Source organism: Lactuca saligna, chromosome 7, assembly GCF_052625555.1.
Source record: "Lactuca saligna cultivar CGN05327 chromosome 7, ASM5262555v1, whole genome shotgun sequence".
Taxonomy (NCBI): Eukaryota; Viridiplantae; Streptophyta; class Magnoliopsida; order Asterales; family Asteraceae; genus Lactuca; species Lactuca saligna.
Genome location: NC_136423.1, coordinates 159341175 through 159348817, shown reverse-complemented (window position 1 = coordinate 159348817; position 7643 = coordinate 159341175). Strand labels below are relative to the sequence as shown.

At 35.6% G+C, this 7643-nt stretch overlaps 1 pseudogene; it reads right to left on the bottom strand.

Annotated features, from left to right (window-relative positions):
- Positions 1–2420: 2420 nt before the first annotated feature.
- Positions 2421–3979, bottom strand: LOC145005983 (fasciclin-like arabinogalactan protein 2 pseudogene; annotated as a pseudogene).
- Between the last annotated feature and the right edge of the window lie 3664 nt (positions 3980–7643).

The window sequence follows — 7643 nt, the reverse complement described above, 5'->3', positions numbered from 1 at the left end:
GAGTTCATATTCATGAGATCTTCATTTCTCATTTAGATTGTTTCGGCTAAAAATCGATCGATTTGAATTTCGATTTTTGTGTCCATGTTGTTACGCTGAAACTTCAAAAAATCATAACTTCCTCATACGAAGTCAAATTTGGACATTCTTTATATGCATGCTCTCGGTTTTACGATTACTACGACTTTCATTTAGATGGATTAGGCTAATAAGCAACCCATCTAAAATTCACTTTTTATGACACACATAGCTATGTTGGTTTAATAACAAAACTTCAAAGAAGCATAACTTTTTCTTCCGTAGTTCCGTGGATGGATTTTAGAGTTCTTTATATATACAAAATCTTTATCACATATACCATAACTTTGCTTAAGATTATTTATCCTAAATAAACTTCTATTAAAATGTCATTTTATCGCTTATTATACCCTAACTGTCTAGCCCAAAGTTGCGGGTGTTACAATAAGGGGGTGGGGGTGTCAGGGTGGAGGTGGTGGTATACATGGATTTGGAGGTGGTGGTGTTGTGGTGGTGGTGGCGGCGGCGGTGGACAACAATGGTATTGGAAATAGTGATGGAGACATTGGGATGGAAAAAGAAATATCACATAGGGTTAGAACTTACAAAAACATTTTCTAAAATAAAAATCTATTTTTTTCTTTGGAAAAAAAGAGGCTAAAAAGAATTTTTTTTTTTATATATCTTTTGTTTTCTAAAAAACAAACGCCTTTTTCTTAAATGTCTTTTCGCCGCAAATATAAGAGGTCAATAAGTCTTTTTGTCAAAAAAAAAAAAAAAAAAAAAAAAAAAAAAAAAAAAAAAAACACCACAACAGTGTGTCTCATTGTTATAGAGGGTGAGTTGTGTTAGTTACTTAAGGAGACAAAATCAATCATTTAGGATGGTGTATAGACAATGTGTTGAAGCATTAGATCAGAATCTTGTCGACATTTTAGTAGTACAAATCAATGGCATAATTTCTCCACCATTTGGTGGGAAAGTTGGTTTTAGAGGGGATTTCAAACATATACTACATGTCATACCGAAGGGTAGTAGGCATGATATCGTTCATGCATCACTTAATTATTCAAAGCTTTGGTACCAATTTTAGGTATGAACTTAAATGTCAATATGCAGCTACGGTGTAGGTTGTGATCCAAAATAGTTGTCCGGAAGTTAAAGATTCACAGAGTGGATATTAAATATTGGTGATAGTGTCACTGGTAAGGATAACCATGCGCAAGAAGAGGTTGAAATTCCTGAGAACATGTTGATTAAATATGTATGTGATCCGATCCAGCCAATTGTTGATTTTGTATATCCTTTTATTCTTATAAAAAATACAAGTACTAAAGTAGCATATATTTTCATCAACCTGCTATTCTGACACCTATAAAATGATGTAGAACGTTAGATGAACAAGTATGTGCTTAATTAGATATCTCGTGATTCACAACATATGTAAATTCAGACAAATTATACAATTTATGATAATACAACTCTACGACTGAAGCATTGTACTCACTTAATTATCGGATATCCATCAAATTGTTTGAAATACTGAATCATGAACCAAATTGAAAGTAGGTGCTTCGGTAATGTTGATAATATGTGTACTTGAAGCATAAATCATCTCTGGAAATCATGTTAGATCGAGCTCGAACGTTTATACTCAAGAGTCGTTTTAACTCCATCTGACAAACAAATACCATTCAAATTTGTTTGCAATAAATTCCCCTTGGTGTTGTGTTTTGCAATGATAATCAATAAAAGTCAAAGTCAATCACTTTCTATAGTTTGGTTATTCTTGTGAATACCCCGTGTTCATCCACAAAAAATTGTATGTCATTTTGTCTAGACTAACAAACAAGAAGGGTATAAATGAATAATCATGGATGAAGAAAAGAACATATCTCACATATAGACTTATATTGTCTACAATGAAGTATTTCAAGATTTATAAATATCATATTGATTATCAAGATTAGGTTGATGATGTGTGAGTATATTTCATGATCACCAAATAAGTAGATAGACTATGTTCTTAAATATTTGTATTTGACTTATGTAATATAAAAACTTTTTCTTATAATGTTCATATATTTATGAGTAGTAATTTCTTGATTTTAATCTATATGTATGTGGTATATGTATATATTTATGAGTAGTAATTTCTTGATTTTAATTCATATGTATATATGTATGTGGTTGAACTATTTCATAAATTGATATCTTCAATTCGGTATTCATACCTATCACCAAGTTAGATTGTAAAATTCAATATTATTTCGTCTTCGATTAAAGTGATTTCAAACTGAAATACGCTTTTATTTAGTTTTCAAAACTCCCAACACATGAAAAAAACAAAAAACAAAAAACAAAAAAACCCGAAGTAATGTAACCTACAAGCACAACTAAAATACAACAATGTGTATCGTTTTATTTTAATCAAATCAATCAAGCACTCGAAACAATTACAAGACCGAGGGAAAAAAAACCGTTTATATTACAGAATAAAAAATGGAAAAGAAAAAAAAAAAAGAAAAAAAAAAAAAAAAAAAAAAAAAACTTTAAAGTAATATAAAATAAAAAGGAGGTTGTGTTCTTCTATGCGTCAACTTCGTGGGACCTATAATACCGCGCCGTCACTCCATCGCATCAACAAAAAAAAAAACCCTCATCAAACAAAAACGAGTGCGAGACACAACACCGTAAACGCCGACGCCACCAGCCTCCCACCGGAACTAGCCGTCTGATCCGCCGCATCACCACCACCATAATCGTCTTCTGAAGAGTCTGGCCCCGGGGCATCCGCATTATCACCCTTCTTCGCCGCCTTCTTTTTCTTCTTCGCCGCCTTCGGTGCCGCTGCAGGTTCATCAGCCTCCGCCGTCCCCTTAAACAACTCCCTCGGCAACAAAACTTTATCAATCTTGTAAAGCGCCACCGGTTCGTCGTCGATCACCGTCCCTGTAATCGCCGCCGTCACCACTTTTGTCTTCAACTTCACATCGTCGCCGACGTTTTGTACAGTGAAGTCGTATTTCTTCTTTGCCCCTTCTGTCGCTAACGTATTCATCAACCCATTGCTTGATCTCAGCATCCCCATGGAATTATAGATCGGAACACCATGGTAAAGCAACAAAGACGTCTTCTCTTCCGCCGTTAAGTTCTTGTATTTTGGCGCGAATGCCGTAATAGCGTCGTCACTGGGACAGAACACCGTTATTCCGCCGTCAACCGTGCTTAAAAACGTTCCGATAGCCCCCGAAGTTGATAACAGATCGTAAAACGCTTTGCATCCGTCTTTTTGTAACAACGAAGTTAAGTTCAGATCCGGTGCCGACGTCGGTGCCTCAGCCTCCGGCGACTGTAGAATTTCACTAATTTGAATGACAGATATGTTGTAAGGCATTTCTAAGATGGATTTTACGTAAAGAACAGTTTGAGTGGGATTGTCTTCGGGAGTGAAGTGAACTTTACCACCTTTAACGTCGGTGATATGTACGTATCCGGTGGTGCCAGGGGCTTCACCGGTGGCTTGATACATGGTAGCGGTGGAGGTGGAGCCTTTGGTGATTTGGTGGAGCTTTTTGGAGCCGAAGTAGTCGGCAAAGACATGAAGGGAAAGAACATTTTTTATAGTGACAAGTGACAAGCCTTTGGCAATCAAGGCAGACATGGCGGCATTGTCGACGGCGCAGACGGTGATAGTCTGGCGGCGGTTGATTTCTCCGGCGAGGTGAGTGAGTGTGAGATAGTGATTGAAGGTTGAGAATTCTGGGCTTTTGTCAAGAATATGAGTGATGTTGTGGGCGTCGGTGGTGGTGGAGAGGGAGATGAGTAAAAGGACGGTGAGAGTAACCGCCGAAAACGTCTGCATTTCGCCGGAGATGCGGCGATGAGTGGCTGTTCTGGGTGGTGAAGGAGGTAAAGAAGAGCTGTGACTTGTGAGTGGCCTAGTTGGAATTCTGTCTATATATAACCATCAATTAAGTTTTAATCATTTAAATAATGATGTCGATCAGTTATGGTTTTACCATATGAATTATTATTAGGATTGTATATATTTTATAAACGAAAGTTTTGTTGTTTTAAAGTATATTTAAGAAAATATAAACTTAAAGATAATAAAAAAAAACAATAACAACCGGAAATTATTATTGAATAATGAACTCAATAATTGCAATTAAACAAATAATCGATCAAGGTCACATTTTCCATATCACCCCCAGCATTTGTTTTTATCATACAGTTTCTCTCTTCAATTTTGTTTTCTACAAATTACATAATCACCTCCTCCTATTCGTGTACATACTCAAGTAACCCTTTTTTTTTTTTTTTTTTTTTTTTTTTTTTTTTTTTTTACTTATTAAGATTCTGAACTATTTATTGTATGACAACTTTTAGTAACAATGTATAATCTCTCTCAATCAATCTACTTTAGAAAACCTAAAATCAATATTTAGTAACGTCTATGGTATAATCTCTCTCAATCAATCTATTCTTTAGAAACATACTTCTCTCAATCAAGATTTAGAAAAATATTTTAGTAACATACTGATGTAATCAATGAAAACAAACTAAGCTAAAATGAACATCAATTATTTTATTTTCAGTTCTAAACGGATAAAAAAACGAATTTTTTTGTTATGTTCCAATTCAAAACAAACATAAACAGCTTTTATTTTTGAAGTTTGAGATGATGTTGATTAAAATCTATAGTTTTATAGTTAAAATAAATTTGCATATGTTTATTCGAGTTTGAACTAGTTCTAAATCAAAGTTGGACCAACTTTGGTTATTTCATTGTTAGTTTAATTATGTTTTTTTTTTTTTTTTTTTTTCAATTGTACATCGTTTGGATCTTTCCAATCACAATTAATGCAAGTTAATTTGGCCAAAAGATCAATGAGTAACAACATTTTATGATTGAAGGCGTAAACTTGTTGAAGATATTATTGGAGAGGGTAGTATTGAAAGTATGTGGATTACGGGTGGAGTGTCGGTGAGTATCTAAGGAAGATGCCAAAGACAGCCAAGAACGGCAAATTAGAGGCATGTTTTCCAACTAAAATAATCATTGTAAATTGGATCTTGAAAGTTGAAACCAATATGTGTTATTTAATCGTTTTATTATTTGTACCACTATATTTAACTTTTGGGGGGATCAAATGGATGTTTATAGGATTTTTACTTATTTATGTAATGAAACTGAAATTTAATTTATTTTGTGTGATTAAGTTTTAATTAGTTATCGTGTTTTTTTTTTTTTTTTTTTTTTTTTTTTTTTTTTTTTTTTTTTTTGTCAAATTATAAAATAAAGCCGATCCAATTACATAAATCGTGATAAAAAAAATAACTTTATTACAAGATTTGATGGAACATTATAAAATTTATAACAAGTAATATCAAGATAATCGCTAGTGTATTTTGATGGGTTAAATAAATTGAAAGCCCAAATTACTTTAAATAAGAGTTTGCTTCAAAAAAGATAAATCGGTGGTTATCACTTACAGGAATAGGTATTTTTAAGGTTTAATTGATAAAATAAAAAAAATAATATGATTCAATTGCTTCTTGTGTGTTCTCTCTGGTCGTCGAACATAAGGAAAATTTCCGGAAAAAGGAAAACGGATTCATGTGTGTGTGATCTTGGAACAAGAAGCAAATATAGATAGAATGAGGAAGAGGATGGGAGACTATGGTGCTCTCCGGTAAGTATTTTCCCATAAAGATTTGAATATATACAAGATACAATGGGCTTAGATACAAAACAATACAAACTAATAAATGGGCTATTATACATATCCACGACTACAAGATACAATGGGCTTAGATACAAAACAATAGAGACTAATAAATTGGCTATTATACATATCCACGAATACACAATGTACACTACCCCTTGCAGTTCGAGCGGTAGGAAGACTCCGGATGCTCAAATTGTTTCTAAATTCCGTGAAGAGAGACGTTGGAAGCCCTTTTGTAAATATATCTGCATATTGGAGCGAGCAAGGGACGTGAAGGACTCGAACGTGACCGGTAGCGACTTTATCTCGAACAAAATGGATGTTAATTTCAATGTGCTTTGTCCGTTGGTGTTGAACTGGATTTGTGGAGAGATAAACGATGCTGGCATTGTCGCAATACACAATAGTAGCTTTGGGAATAGGGGTATGTAATTCGTGTAGGAGATTACGCAACCAACATGTTTCTGCAATCGCATTGGCAACTCCGCGGTATTCGGCTTCCACACTAGATCGTGAGATTGTTGGTTACCGTTTAGATGACCAAGATACTAAGTTATCCCCAAGAAAGACGCAATAACCACTGGTAGACCGTCTAGTAGAGGGACATCCTCCTCAATCTGCATCTGAATAGGAAATAAGATCAGTGGATGATGCATGGTGAAACTAGAGACCAAGATCTAAAGTACCACGAATGTAGCGCAAGATACGTTTTAAAGCCTGAAAATGAGTTTCGCGCGGGTTGTGCATGTAGAGACAGATCTGTTGAACAACAAAAGAAATATCTGGTCTGGTGAATGTTAAGTATTGAAGGCCTCCAGCAAGGTTGCGATAAAGGGTTGGGTCGGCAACGGGTGGACCGGAGTCGTCGAGTTTGGCTTGTGTGTCAGCTGGTGTCCGACATGGATTATAATTCAACATGTTTGCTCGGTCAAGAACCTCAAAAGCATATTTTCTTTGGGATAGAAATAAACCATCTTTGTTGGAAGTTGCCAAGATACCCAAGAAATAGGATAAGGTACCAAGATCTATCATAGAAAACTCTGCAGCCAAGAGTTGGATGATCTGCTGAAGGAGAGATGTGGTTGATGCTGTAAGGATGATATCATCGACATATAGCAGCAGGTATGCAGTGGCATTGTCGGATCTATATATAAATAGAGAAGAATCGGATTTGTTATGTGAAAAATCTTGTGTGAGGATAAAGGAAGCAAATCGATTAAACCATGTCCTAGGTGCTTGTTTTAGGCCATATAAAGACTTTTTGAGATTACAAACATGATCCGGGAACTTTGGGTCGTGAAAGCCAGGAGGTTGGTGCATGTAAACGGTTTCATTAAGGTTTCCGTGTAAGAAAGCGTTTTTAACATCAAGTTGATACACCAGCCATTTACGAGATGTGACAAGACTGAGTACTGTACGAATGGTAGTCGGTTTGACAACCAGACTAAATGTCTCATCACAGTCAATTCCTAGTCTTTGGCTTTTTCCATTTGCCATAAGACGAGCTTTGTATCGTTCCAAAGTGTCATTTGCATTATATTTCTTTTTTAAACAACCACATAGACCGGACAATATTAACGTCCCTTGGTCTAGGTACAAGAGCCCATGTCCCATTAGAAATAAGAGCATTAAATTCAGTGTTCGTAGCACGATTCCAATTTGGGTATTTGAGGGCGGATAAGTGAGATTTGGGTAATGGGGACTCAGTTGTAGTGTGTAGGTTAAGTTTGGATATGGGTTTATATATGCCATGCTTAGATCTGGTGGCCATAGAGTGGGTAGGGATAGGTATATTAGGAGGATGGTTGGGTAAGTAAGGCGGGGAGGGGCTGAAATGGGACAATGAGGATGACGAGGGACTGTTGGGAGAGTTTTCATTAGAGAGGGAAC